We start from the raw sequence: 15,618 nt of genomic DNA on the forward strand, positions 1-15,618 counted from the left end.
TTGGGCCAGCGCCTATGTGCCACGCATGTTTGTGAATCTTATATTGTTTTGGAAGCAAAAAGGCAGAAACACAGAGATCAGCATAGCAAGCAAGGTTCTCACGGTACCACCTCCTCCCAGCCCACCCCGTGATCTCATGGCAAGACCCAGGAAAGAGCGAAGGTCTTGACAATAAGGAATCACAGGAAGTGAAACAATTTAGGAGGAGCACACCACGAGAGGGGGATTCCCCACCCCTCTGGATTGGATTGGTAGTTGTAGAAGGCGACTAACACCTTTCTGTGGTGAGTCGCACCATCCTAAGCCGGTTGATTTCAACGGTTTTAGAAAAGGCGCAACTCTGCTTTACAATGGCATCATACGGAAGGCTGAACGGCGCGTTCTCTGCACCCTCGAATCCAAAACTGAAGAGTGCCGTGACTGTCAAAAGCAGCCTTGATCTGTTGCCAGCATAGTCAGATTTCATTAGTCGATTGGCTACGGTTCTGCTTTTAGAAACTGATCTCCTTTTAAAAGAGGAGAGTGGGAAGGGAGGAAGGGAGAGGCTGGCTCCCAGCAAGGATTTAATGCCTTTATTCTCTCTGCCCTGCACAGCCCGTTCTGTAGTCTTATAGACCCATGCATACGTTGACTAATTAGGTCAAAACATTTGTCCTAGTAACAGCCACGATAACCATCTTCAACTGCCTCCCACCACCGCCTCCACGCACACCTAATAGCATTTCAGCCACTGGGAGACGGATCTCTGCCTTTGCGCACTAATTGAGGGATTCTCCGGAGGAGTTCATTGCTGCTTCTTGATCCTCACTGGTTGGATTGACGGTTCCCTTTTTGTACCTTTCTCTCTCTATGCAAAACGTATACATGTTATTAAGGCTGATTATACTCTTTAAAACAACTCACGTGTTTCAGTGCTTGCTTGTTTTCTTTTTTCAGGGATTGCAAATTTAATTGCATTAGAAATCGTAAATATAACTTGTGGTTTGAGACTATAACACATCCACAGTTTGTAACAAGGACTTAGACTGATAAGTTCTTAGAGAAGTGGTTCTCAATCTGGGGGTCGTGACCCCTTTGGGGGTTGAACGACCCTTTCACAGGGGTCGCCTAAGATCATCGGAAAACAGTCTTTTTATATTTTATATATACCAATTTTATGGTTGGGGGTCACCACAGCATGAGGAACTGTATTAAAGGGTTGCGGCATTAGGAAGGTTGAGAACCACAGAGTGTTTATAGCATAATAAAGTCCTCTAATTTTCATTCCCAGCTTTTGGACCTTCATCATTGCTTATTTACTTAATAGTTTTGCATAATAGCACACTATGAGATGGAGAACCCACGTGCCTGCTTTGGCTTCAGTCTTCATGTCTGACTCTGCTTTCACGCACGTTGGACGATGCACTTGAGCTGTGATTTGCAACTGGATTTTTCCTGTGGGAAAACAGGGAAATCCAATTGTGAACTATTTTTGAAGTGTATTGAAAGTACATTATCCAACATGTGTAAAAGCAGCAATGGCTTTGTGCTGCTTGTATTTACCTGTGGAATAAAGTATTCTTCTCCAGTATTCTCAGCATTAAGAAGTCAAAAAGCATAGCGGCTTTATTGTGGCTACTTCCACACAGTGATGATTTTTCATTGGCTCATTCCGCACATGAAGAATAATGCACTCTCAAACTGCTTTCAGTGCTCTTTGAAGCTGTGCGGAATGGCAAAATCCACTTGCAAACAGTTGTGAAAGTGGTTTGAAAACGCATTATTTTGCGTGTGCGGAAGGGGCCATTGTGTGTTCATTGCCTTTGCCAATTCAGAAGGATTCACAGACACAACGGAGTACCTTGTTTGGAGTGTGATCTTTCTGTATCCAAGCCAGTTTGGGAAACATAGGAGCAAACCAGGGGAAACCTTTGTATAAGTAGATGCAACCCCTCCTCCTGTTGTGGGTTTCTTGAAGGCAATGGGTCCTCATCAGAGCAGGGCACTGCTCCCCCAAAATGAATTCCCTTCAACGTCTAGGAACCATTTTGTTTCGAAACTGGTTTGCCAGCTGACTGTCCCCTTAGCCTAGAGGTGTGCCTAGTTTAACAGAATCAGCTAAATCCCACTGTTTCACCTTAAGGTGATTTTACCAGTGCTCCAAGGAGCACTCATTTGAAAAAAGTTGACCCGTGGAGAACTGGAACCGGTATTCAGCAAACCTCATTGATCTCACATCAGTTCCAGGTCAAGTTCATTTTACTTGAAACTGAGACCAGACCAATGCAGTTTATTGAGCTGTCGTTTTATTAGGAGAACAACGATAGTGACCAAGCTGGAGGGATGACATAGAAAAAGAAAATTGCCCTTTGTGGGGGGGGGGGGGCAGGGGGTATGTGGCAAGGGGTTCAATATTTGCAGGGACTTTCATGGAGAAGTGCAGTCATTGAACACAGCTAGTGGGAAAGCAGGGCATGCATATTATAAATCAAGTCAATAAAACTTTATTCCAACTGGAGTTAGTGGAACCAATAGAGTTAGTGGAACCATTAATTTGTACTGTTATAATCGGCACCACTAAACAGTTTCCTCCCACTGTTAAAGAGAAATCTACCTGGGATGCTGTGTTGTTTCCGGGCTGTATGGCCGTGTTCTAGCAGCATTCTCTCCTGATGTTTCGCCTGCATCTGTGGCTGGCATCTTCAGAGGATCATGCCAGCCACAGATGCAGGCGAAACGTCAGGAGAGAATGCTGCTAGAACACGGCCATACAGCCCGGAAACCACACAGCACCCCAGTGATTCCGGCCGTGAAAGCCTTCGACAATACAAGAAATCTACCTGTTTGTCCACCTGCCTGCTGGGTGACCTTGGGCTAGTCACAGTTCTCTCTGAACTCTCTCAGTCCTACATACCTCACAAGGTGTTTGTTGTGGGGAGAGGAAGGGAAGGAATTTGAAGCTGCTTTGAGATTCCTTACAGTTGAGAAAAGTGGAGTAGAAATCCAAACACATCGTTTGGTCTGCCTGCCTGCCTATCTATCAGTCGGGAATGCACAGATAGAACTTTTTAATGGGGTCTAAAGGCTTGACTATGATTTCCTCCCAGTTTAAGTTAAAAATGTTATCCTTTTGCAAATGCAGCTTCAGGGTTGGGTACCAAGGACAAGGAGGGGATAGGAAAAGAAGGTCATGTAAGCCATTTCCTCACCACAAAAAGCAACTTCTGAGCTGTTGTTATCCCCACACAGGAAAAGGTATACATGGCCATATTCCCCCCCACCCCCGGAGGGGGTAAAAGCAGCTAAGAGAGGTGACTTTCTCCAGGCAGAAAACAGCAAGAAAGGAAAGCAGGAGTTTTCTTTCTTTCCTTCTGATGTTTTCCTTCTTTATGAGGCAATCCCCGCAGCTGCATTTGCAAAACAAAAAAATATATATCACTTGCCCTTGAGCAGAGGCGTATCAGGGGGAAATGGCGCTCAGGGACAACACCTGCTCCAGTCACCCCCACCATGCCCCCCTGTGCCACACACACACACACACACACACACCTGCACTTGGGGGCCTGTCCTGGGGAAGACAGAAGGCAGCCTGCAGGGAGGCAGGGGCCAGGGCACCATGGCAGGTGGACCAGTAGCTGGCTTGCGGCCACAGTGCCCATCCAAGCTGCCCCTGCCCCTACCCTCATAAGAACATAAGAACAAGCCTGCTGGATCAGACCAGAGTCCATCTAGTCCAGCTCTCTGCACTCGCAGTGGCCCACCAGGTGCCTTTGGGAGCTCACATGCAGGAGGTGAAAGCAATGGCCTTAAGAACATAAGGTGCAGCCTGCTGGATCTGTGACCAGAGTCCATTCTAGTCCAGCACTCTGCTACCTCACAGAGTGGCCCACCACAGGTGCCCTCTTCTGGGGAGCCTCACATGCAGGAGGTGAAAGCAATGGCCTTCTGCAGCCAAGTTTGCTCCCCGAAAGCACCTGGTCTGTTAAGGCATTTGCAATCTCAGATCAAAGAGGATCAAGATTGCAGGCCATAAACCGCCGTCGACTTCTCCTCCATACAAATCTGTCCCAAGCCCCCCTTTTTAAAAGCTTTCATCCCAGGTGAGTGGGCCATCACCACCTCCTCCTGTGGCAGCATATTCCAAACACCTCAATCACACCGTTGCTATGGAAGAAGTGTTTCCTTTCTATTAGTCTCTAATTCTTCCCCACAGCATTTTCAATGAATGCCCCCCCCTGGTTCTAGTATTATTTGTGAAGAAAGAGAGAAAAATTCTCTCTGTCAACATTTTCTACCCCATGCATAATTTTATAGACTTCAATCATATCCCCCCTCAGCCGCCTCCTCTCCAAACTAAAGAGTCCCAAACGCTGCAGCCTCTCCTCATAAGGAAGGTGCTCCAGTCCCTCAATTATCCTTGTTGCCCTTCTCTGCACTTTTTCTATCTCTTCGATAACCTTTTTGAGATGTGGCAACCAGAACTGAACACTCAAGGGCCTGGAGAGGGAAGGAGGTGGCTTGGATGGGAGCTGCAAAGACACAGCCAGCTCCTGACAACAGCAGGCTTAGCAGTTCCTCAGCCGGGCCTGGGGGCTCGCCAGCCAGCCAGCCCTCCCCCTCGTGTGGTTGCTTCTGCTGGCGCCTGAAGACTCCATGAAGGCAGCAGCAGCTGCAGCCGCCAGCAGGTCCGCAGCAGGTGCGAAGCCAGCAAGCACAGCCCGGGCAGGGAGAGAGCTGCCAGCCGCCAGAGGGTCCTTGCGCCCAGCTTCTCCCGTGGCATGGTACCTGGTAGCTCCCTCCATGCCGGAACTGCGCTCACTGGCTTCTGGCCCACCATGGGCCTGCTGGTGGTCGCAGTTGCTGCTGCCTTCACAGAGGGAGCCACTAAGCCCGCTTGGCAATCAATTGGAAGGTGCCCAGGCTTCACCGCACCGCCATGTGTGCCGCTGCTGCCGGCAACCAGGGCTGCTACCATGTAGGTGCCGATTTTGCGCCCCCCACATGATAGGATGGCGTGCACCCGGGGACATGTCACCCTACATGTCCTCGTGGGTGGTACGCCCCGCCCTTGAGCCCCAAATTTGCCCCTTACAAGGCCAGTGCTGTGCACTAGATTACAATCTATTTGGTTTGTCTCATAGGAACCAATGGGAGCTGCTGAGAAGTCACTTCTTATGGGCATAACCTTACTGTTATGGACCTGAATGTGATGCTAGGATGTTGGGGGTTGGTTTTCTATATATACTTCCTGGAAAACGCAGGGAGGAGAGTTTCAAAGCAAGCCCTGATGCCCAAACAGAACCTCCATATTCAGAAGCAGTCACTCTCTGAATACCCCTTCTCATGGGATAACTTTAGTCTCTGTGCTCCTTCCAAATGCAACTGGTTGAGCCCCTGTGAGAAATGAGAGAGTCATTTTGTCTGACTCACCCTGCATACCCTTTTTTTGAAATATTACCAACTGGCAGACGATATAGAATCATAAAAACAAGGACAACTAGGCTCAGAGACAGCTTCTATTCTAGAGCTGTGGCTATGCTGAACTCCGTGGTGTCACGTTGACGTGACTGTGGCTGTGTAGGGATGGTTGGAAGGGGGATTGTGGAAGATGGGGTGTGAGGACTGCAAAAATGTGCATCGGGATGTTGGTATTTTCGTTGTGCGTGTACAATGACATTAAAGTTTATCTATCTATCCATCCCTCCATCCATCCATCCATCCATCCATCCATCCAGTGGTGGGATCCAAAAGTTTTAGTAACAGGTTCCCATGGTGGTGGGATTCAAACTGTGGCGTAGCGCCAGTGGGGCTGGGCGGGGCACGACGAGGGCGTGACCGGGCATTCCAGGGCGGGGCATTCCTGGGCGAGGCTGTGGCAAGAATGCAGCCACTGCGCTGGTCCTTGGGCGGGAAACTAATGCATACAGGCGCAGGCTGCCACGCACGCCGGTGCACCTCCTGCTAGACTGCTTCAAGTTCTGCGCTCTACTGCTGAGAGGAGGGGCGTAACTAAGGCAAAAATAATTTGGCAAAATCACCAATTAGTAATCCCCTCTTGGCACACAAAAAAAATTAGTAACCTACTCTCGGGAACCTGTGAGAACCTGCTGGATCCCACCTCTCTCTCTCTCTCTCTCTCTCTCTCTCTCTCTCTCTCTCTCTATCTATCTATCTATCTATCTATCTATCTATCTATCTATCTATCTATCTATCTATCTATCTATCTATCTATCTATCTATCTATCTATCTATCTATCTATCTATCTATCTATCTATCTATCATTTTCTTGTGCTCTTTTGCTTTTTTATATATATAGTATATAATGTCCCAAGGACTTACAAAGCAGAAAATCAACTCAGGGACCAAACAGACATACTGATTAATCAGCAAAGGAGCACAGCAGAATTTCTACTGGAGACTGTGATAAAAGAACTGTGATGTGACTGGTGAGTAAGAGAGGATATTAGGCTGTAGCTAAGTGTGTCACTTCTGTCCAGAGCAAGATTAGCAGCTCTGCCCCTTAATGCAGAAAAGATGCAGCCAGCGATAAGCTTCAGCTCTTCCAAATCTTGCATGTTAAATGCCTCGTTCGTTCCTCCTTTCTTAGTATTCAAGGGATTTTTTTTCTTGGGGGTGTGGGCTAGTTTTAAAAACTTGAAAGCTGGCTTTTAAGCATTCATGTGATGTAGACTGAAAAGGAAAATAGAAAGAAAAATGGTCTTATTTGTCAGCTGGTTTTCCCAGTAGAGGAGGAGATTTCCTATTTTTTCCCTTTGCCTGAGGCAAGTTCAACAGACAATGGGATGGAACTGCGGCAAACAAAAGTTTCCCCCCAGTTGTTGTTTTTTTCAGAAGCTCTACCTGGCTCCTGACCACCTTAACAGTCTTATCAAGACCCACTGGTCGAAGGGCCAGTGGCTGCGTTTCGCTCGGGTGGTCTGGTCTGGAGGGACAGAGGGGGAAAACTAAGGGATCCCCTGGATAGAAAGGCAGACTACAGCTTCAGCAGGGTCCATGAGAGCACCGCTATGGCTCCTAGGATCCTCGCCCCCTCTGCGACAGCAGCTAGATCTACTATCATCTAGCAAAAGCACCTTCTAGCAATCATTCCTCCTGAGGACCAGGGCCTTAGAGAGGGTACCGAAAGGGTACTCATGGCTGTCGCCTTTCTTAGCGGATGCCACCCTAGATGCCTTTTTGACCACTTCACATATAATGGCAGCGTCCTTGATGGCGCGCCGCCTACTTTGGTTTAAGTCATGGCAGGCAGAACCCATTCTAAGACAGTGGTTCCAGTTTTGATTCTCAGGGGGGTGCCCTCTTTGGTTCGGAGTTTGATAGGATCCTGGTTGAAAACAAAGACAACAAGAGAGCCATGCCCGGATCTGTCAGGTCAGACAAACCCAGGTTTACACCCAAGCCGGCCTTTAGGGCCTCTCACTCATCCTCTCCCCCCTACCAGAAGGGAAGGACAGCGGGCTGGCAGACGCAACCCTTTTCTCGGACTAGAGCTTCTGTGGCTTAGTTGGGTAATGCAGCCTTTGTGTTGCAGTCTAAAAGCTTGCCGGTTCTAGTCCTGCCAGGGATGAGTAATTTTAAGTGGCAGGATTTTCGCGGCCAGCACAAGTCCAATAAATCCTTTCAGCCTGACTCTGGTGCCAGCAACAAGGCGTGGCTATGTGGGCATTCCAATAGGCAGGCGCCTCCTGTTTTTTTGTCACCAGTGTACGGAAACCCATGCCGCCCAGTGGGTCCGGAACATAGTTTCTTCCGGTTACTCCTTAGCATTCCATTTGTTGCCACAAGACATGCTCCTCCCTTCACCGAGCAGATTCACTCTGGAAAAACGGGACAGGTTTAAGTGGGCAATATCTCTTCTTTCCTTAATCAGGGCCATAGAGTCCATGCTGTTGGACCAAGTGGGAAGGGGGGTATACTCCCACTTCTTCACAGCCCCCAAGAAAAACGGGGATGTCCCCAGTGAAATCACAATTCCGGTGCACTAAACATTTTAACCGGAGTTTGACAAGTTATTTATTTCAAATATTTATATGCCACATTCTTAAAAATACATTCAGACTTTGTCTGGAATCTTTCACAAAGGGGGGCAAGAGAGAATGGGTTACCTTTGGCAGCCATTCATTTATAGAATAAAGAACTGATTTTAGAAATAATAATCATTACCTCAATTCTAAAAGGAGTGTCAGTTCTCCTTGAATCAGTTAGTTAACTAACAAGCATTACAGCATGAGTCTCTGGTGTGATTAGCTTTGCCCTGCACCAGCGAACAAATGCTTTCCAGGAAGATCTGTGAATCCTGGTGGTGGACGGACAACATGAGGCTAGCAACGTCTCAGTCACGTTGTTTGAATAGCTCTTCTTTCTCCTACTGTTCTGTTCAAGAACCATGCGGTCAAACTGAACCAGATGCCACAGATACCACAGGTGACCCTGGGATAACCAATCTGGAACCGTTAAAAAGGATTAAGAGCAGTGTCTCATAATCCTTGAATCACTAAAACTATGGGGAAGGCCAGTAGGGTGCCATCAAGATGACCCTCGCTCTCTGTCGTCATCGTATCCCAGTGGTGACATCGTATCCATCATATCCCAGTGGGATACGAACAACAAGCCTAAATCCACTATCCTTATTAACAAAAATAAATATTTTTAAGTTCGAACCACCCAACGACAAGGAGGTAGTTCTGCCTAACTTTTGCTCCAACCCTACCCATCCCAGGGAACGTTTATGGCACCACCTGGATGTGCGTTGGTCCCTGAGGGCCTTTCTCATATGCAAGAAAAATATCAGAGAATGTGAGTCCCTGTTTATTAACATGGTTCCCCCTAGGGTAGGTGAGGCCATGTCCTCTGTGGCTGTTAGTTCCAGCATTAGGACATGCATCATTGAGGCGCACAAGGCCAGCTGTCTACTGGTTCCCAGTGGCATCACGGCCCACTCTACCCGGACTTTGGTCAAGTACGTGTCCCTAGAATAGATATGTAGGGTGGCCACTTGGGCCTCTCCCTTCTCCTTTTGTGAGGCACTGTAGGTTGACCTCTCTGGATGCCATTCAGGCCTCTTTTGGAAGGGAATCCTGGACCACATTATCGGAGATTACCACTTAGAACTGCCCACCCTCACAGGGTTACCACTGCTTGGGGAGTACCCAAACAAGATGGCCTACACCATCCAGAAGAACGACCCATTGGATACACTGTGAAGGGGTCTTCTCCTGGGTGGTTGTAGGCCATCTTGGCCCTCCCTGTTCTCGTTCTAAAATTGCAAGGTTAACATTCCAAGATAGAGTTTCAGAGCCTGTGAGAATTCTTTTGAGCTTTGGTCCCTTCCAGAGTTGTTAGGTTAGGTTCGTTTTTTCAGCATGTTATTGTGTGTTTGGTTGTGGTTCCATTGTTCTTGTCTCATTGTGGTGAGTCTGATCCTCGGCTAGTCAGATACTGGGGCAAGACGGCTACGACCCGCCTACAGGAAGTGACCAAAGCATATTTCCTGCCTCCGTGATTGACGGTAGAGAACAACCCAAACAAGATGGCCTACCACCACCCAGGAGAAGACCCCTTCAGGGTGAGTATCCAATGGGTCGTTTTCAGAAAAGACTGCCTAACCCCTACAATCTTCATCAGAGGTCGTGCAGCACATCCATACCTATTCCAAGGTGAGGTAGACAGCCAAATGAAACAGGTCTTATCTGTCATGGTTCCTCATCTCCGGAACTGCCTCCCCAACTAGACACCATTCTTGTTGACTTTCTGAGACCAGGTTTAAAAGTTTACTCTTTCCTCAAGGTATTCACAGATAGCTGAATTGCCCTCTCCCCCCCCCCCCCTCCACTCTACAACACATCCAGTGGCAAAATGTCTTTGGCTTCCCTGTCTTGTCTGCCTTTAAGGTGATACATAACAGAAGGGGAGAATGTATGAACCAAGGAACAGGTTAACATTTAAGTGAAAGAAGAAGTAGGAACTGAATGTGATTGGATGGGGAAGACAGAACAGAGCAATGCAACCCATGTGGAAAGAAGAGAATCCACACAAAACTGTCAGACATCTATATCAGAGAGGTCACCAAGGAATTGACACATTAGGGACACTAATCACAGAGCAAAGTGAAGTGACTCTTAAAACACACCCTCCTTCTACTCTGACCTCTGTTTTCCTCCTCACTTAACCTCTTCTCTCCTTCGTCTCATCTCTTGGTGTTCTCTTTATCACCATCCAGTGGCACTCACAACCAGAAGCACAGAGAGAGAGAGAGAGAGAGAGAGAGAGAGAGAGAGAGGTTACAAAACTGGGCAGGTGAATATTATGGGGAAATTGTGAGATGAGAGGTCAGAAGCACAACTGCGTTCTAAGACTATGATTATTGTAGAATCATAGAATCATTGAGTTGGAAGAGACCACAAGGGCTATCAAGTCCAATCCCCTGCAATGCAGGAATCAAAGCACACCCGACATATGCTCATCCAGCCTCTGTTTAAAAACCTCCAAACAAGGAGACTCCACCACTCCCCGAGGCAGTGAATTCCACTCTCCGAGACAGTGAACAGCTCTGACGGTCAGGAAGTTCTTCCTAATGTTTAGGTGGAATCTCTTCCTTCACCTTGAATCCATTACTCCGTGTCCTAGTCTCTGAGGCAGCAGAAAACAAGCTTGCTCCGTCTTCGACATGGCATCCCTTCAAATATTTAAATATGGTTATCATGTCACCCCTTAACCTACGCTTCTCCAGACTAAACATGCCCAGCTCCCTGAGCCTCTCTTCGTAGGGCATGGACTCCAGACCCTTTACCATTTTGGTTGCCCTCCTCTGGACCCGCTCCAGCCAGTCAATATCCCTCCCGAACTGTGGTGCCCAAAACTGTACACAATATTCCAGGTGAGTTCTAACTGGAAGAGCAATCGCTGTAAAGGAAATGAATTGAGTTGTCCAGAGATACATGTGTAATTCTCTCTCTATGAGTACAGCTGTTTCCTTTTTGGTATTTGAGTCAGTCAGCTGTTGACCTGGTTTTCATGTAGTCACTTAGGATGATGATTATATAAGGTCCACTGACAGGTAATACATGCCAGTTCAGCCTATTTTCTTGTGAAGGAACCAGCCAAAATAGGCCTGTTTGGTAGATGCGGGGGGACATATCGAGCAACATATCGAGCAACGGTACTACTTTGAGACTTCGGAATTTTATTTCACGTGATACCAGATGGATATGTTTGTTTCATTAAACAAAATGAACTTGGAAATGGTTCAGAATTCCCCTTGTGGAATACTGCGATGGATTTTCAAAGCAAAATTTCTCCTCCCTACTGCTCTAAAGAAGCCTGCTGCTTATATTGATTAGTACTGGTACGAACCAGTTAGGTGATATAAAGGGTGCCCCTTGGAATCAGAGTAGAAGGGTGGTTGGACTTCAGTTTTGACAGCTGACAAGAAGAAGTGGTTGGCAGTTCGTCTTCTAACAGCAGTGGCGTAGTGGTTAAGAAGAGCAGGTGCATTCTAATCTGGAGGGACTGGGTTTGATTCGCCGCTCTGCTGCTTAAGCTGTGGAGGCTTATCTGGGGAATTCAGATTAGCCTGTGCACTCCAACACATGCCAGCTGGGTGACCTTAGGCTAGTCACAGCTCTAAGGAGCTCTCTCAGCCCCACCCACCTCACAGGGTGTTTGTTGTGAGGGGGGAAGGTCAAGGAGATTGTAAGGCCCTTTGAGTCTCCTATAAGAGAGAAAGGGGGGATATAAATCCAAACTATTCTTCTTCTTGATAGTGAGACCATGGCTGGTAACAGTTGAGACTGGAGGGAAGTTTTAGCAAAGATCAAAACAATCAGGTTGGTTATTTTGTCCTTGTTGGGTTTGCTTCAATTCTGCTTACTCTGCCTAGTGTTTTTAATGAGTTACAAAGTGTCCCATTGTTTGCATATGTTAATAAAAAATCCACAGTTTCTGCTATTTTTGCTTGTTAACCTGAATCTGTCATGATGCGTGTAGTCATTTCACTTCCTCACGCCTTCCCTAGACTTGTTTATGTTTGCATGAAACTGAAATTGGTCGTGTTTACTTACAGGCCTGGTGCTCTCGGTGTCAGGGAACACAAGGAAGTAACTCCCAATAGTTTGCCCAGGGGTTTGCAGGACCCCTTTTGATTAAAATGTGGATCCTGCTGATGGCAGCAAAAGGTACTTAAGACAACATGAGTTGGGCTGTTTCCGCACAGCCAAACAACAGCGCCCTAGGGATGGTAAAAACACCGTCATTGAGCGAGGTTTTTCAAAAGCAGCGTCTTCCCGCCAGCACGGTGTAAATCGCACCGGCGTGAGGGCACCACTTTTGGCCCCTCCAGTGTTTGCGAGGCACTTAACTTTCCTTCCTGTGCAGTTCTGGATGGCTGCAAAGACACGCCCACACTGCCCTCCAACCCTCAGGGGTCAGAGGACAGAGAACGTGTCTTTGCAGCCGTCCCAAGCTGCACAGGAAGGAAAGGTAAGTGCCTCACAAACACCCTTGGCTGCTCTGTGTGGAGTCGACCCTGCAGGCAGTGGCGGCATTAGGACTGCCCGCACGGGACTCTGTGAGCAGTCCCGAAGCTCCACCAGCTTTGTTTAAGGGGTGGGAAGCCGCTGCTGTGACCATGCAGAAGCGGTCTTGGATAGGTTAAGTTCAGAAACTTTGAAGGAAGTTAAGTTGGATCAGAGGAGCAGCCACCTCCCCTTACCCCAAAATCATCATTACTCCAGCTCACAACAAACATGGAACAACAATTATAGGAGAACCTGGGGTTTACTTTGAAGGTGGCACGACTGTCCCTGAACCAATTCCACAAAAATACCACACACCAGGAAAAAGCGAAAAGGTTGAAATCAACCTTCCCACGTGACCATCAGTCACATCGGGATGCCCGTACAAATTTATTTCAGATTGGTTTTCTAGTTTTCCATGCATCTGTAAAACCATGTACTTGTTGGTTTTTAAGAATTATCTGTTTTCCACACTTTCACAGCTAACAGAGGTATGGCGCGGGGGGTGGTGGTGGTGAGATGAAAACTAATTTAAGGGCTGTGGGGGGATTTGGTGGAGCTGAGTGGTGAGCTGAACAAATTCACCAGATAGCCAGACTTCACCAGTGGGACATGGTAACATCCAGACTCTGCTCCACCAACAGAAATCCAGAAGTAAGCAATATTGCAAAAAAGCTGTCAACATCCACTCCTTGTTTCACTGGATGAATGAATGAGCATGCTCTGAAACCAACCAAAGGCCACACATCCCGAACCCACTTCCTCTGCTTCTCTGTATGCTTCTGAGAACATGGTTTGGTCAGGAAGAAGAAGAAGAAGAAGAAGAAGAAGAAGAAGAAGAAGAGGAGGAGGAGGAGGAGGAGGAGGAGGAGGAGGAGGAGGAGGAGGAGGAGGAGGAGGAGGAGGAGGATTTATATCCTCCTTTCTCCGGTCGCTCCCCTGCCGCCGCCCCCCCTCCACCGACTGGGCTCCCAGCTGGCAGCCCCTTCTGCTCTCCCCTCCGGGAAGGCCAGAAGAGACTGCCGTCCCGGGCCCCGGATAACTGCTTTTATAAGCAGTGAGGCCGGGAAGCAGGGGACTCAGGGGGCAGGGCCACACCCCTAGGGGTGTGGCCACGCCTCCCTAAACCCAACCCCTGGCCTCAGTGCTTATAAAAGCAGCTTCTTCTTCTTCTGTGAAAGACATTTGCTACAGAAAGCTGCAATCATCCATTTGATGGCCCAGTCCAGAATATACTAAAGAGCTATTTGGAGCATGGTGCATACTTTGCATCATTTCCAAAAGATCATAGGATTTCAGCAGAACCAAATAATAAAGTAACCTTATTATCTCCCAAAAGCCAAATATATTTTCATATAAGGAAGTTCAGAATTACCAGAGAGTCAATAGTTGCACCTCTGGACAGTCTTCATCCTCCTACGTGGCGCTGACCATTTTTAAAAAGTCCTCATGTTCCTTGGCATGATCAGCAATGGTCAGGATGTGATCTTTAATGCACCCATGAGGACCTAAACCAACACAATCATAGCTAACAAGCTGATCTTCTGCAGATCTCAAAAGGCTAAGGCCAATGCGTTTCTACCACAGAGCCATCTGGGCATAACAGAAAGCCCCATTGAAGTCTATGGTGGTAAAAGTAATTTTTCCCACCACAGAACTTGCTGAAGAGCCTGGCAGATTCTGGGGAATTTCTGAGTGTGTAAGCACTGGCTGCACATTTTTGAAGATAGAGGCACCAGACTTTCAAGGTGGCTCCAAGAGGTCTTGGGTAATAGCATCCAAGCTTGGTGAGCTTTGCTTCTGGAGTGGGGGGGAGTTGAGAGAGTTCTGAGAGAACTCAGCCCACAGACTTTCATGTGCAGGAGCGTGGAAACAAAATAAGCCTTTTGGGGGCCCATAAAATTGAACCCCCAGAAGCAAAGGTCTCCAAACCTGGATGCTATTACCAGGAGGGCCTCCTGAGCCACCTTGAAAGTCTGGTGCCTCTATCTTCAAAAATGTGCAGCCTGCCTGCACACTCAGAAATTCCCCATTGGCTACAATGGAGCAAAGTCACTGCAAAACAAAGAATCTTGGGCAAATTTCTTGGGGTGCCTGTAAGGTGTGTATTTTTAAAGCTAGTGACACCAAAATTTCAGGGTATCATCTGGTAACTATTCTTATGATGCCAACCAAGGTTGGTGAAGTTAGGTTCAGGGGGACCAAAGTTATGGTCCCTCAAATGGGTAGCCTCCATCTCCTGTTAGCTCCCATTGAAAACAATGGGGATGGGGGCATTCCATTTGGGCGTCCATAACTTTGCTTCCCCTGAACCAAACATCACCAAACTCGGGTGGTATCATCAGGGCAGTCTCTGGATGATGCCCTGAAATCATGGTGCTGCTAGCTTTAAAAAGCACTCCCTGCAGGCCAAAAAACACCAAAAATACTGCCCCCCCAGCCCAAATACCTTGCATTCGCATTTGTTCATATTTGGGCAGGACATAATTGGACACTTTTTGTCCAAATGTACCCAAATTTGCCCAGATTCCAGCCGAATCTGGTATTTGTTTCATCTGAATCTCCAACCCTCAAAAGTGATGCTGTTTCAGGGTGGGGGAGAATCCACCCCCAAACAGCATCACTTTCAATTTTGTTTTAACCGGAGACCCCAGATTCTCCCTTTAAGGTGGATTTAAAAGAAGAATCTGAGCTCCCTAGTTTAAACACCACTGAAAGTGATGCTGTTTGGGGGTGAATTCCATTGGAGGTGTTTTGTGAGAGATGATGCTGACATTTGTTTGGTAAATGTTTTGCTGGGAGTGATTTGTGAGAGATTTACATGCTTAATACCCACTTGCACTGGCTTGGAGTTGTTTCTCAGACCTACCTCCATCGTGGCGAACCTTTGGCACTCCAGATGTTATGGACTACAATTCCCATCATCCCCCACCAGCACAGCCAATTGGCAAGCTGGCAGGGGCTGATGTGAATTGTAGTCCATAACATCTGGAGTGCCAAAGGTTCGCCACCACTGACCTACCTCATAGGGTTGTTGTGATTAGAAAATTAGGAAAAGAGTTGGTGGGGAGAGAGCCATGTATGTTTTGCTGGGAGTGGAGGTGT

The sequence above is a fragment of the Sphaerodactylus townsendi genome, linkage group LG03 (assembly GCF_021028975.2).
Source record: "Sphaerodactylus townsendi isolate TG3544 linkage group LG03, MPM_Stown_v2.3, whole genome shotgun sequence".
NCBI classification, from domain to species: Eukaryota; Metazoa; Chordata; class Lepidosauria; order Squamata; family Sphaerodactylidae; genus Sphaerodactylus; species Sphaerodactylus townsendi.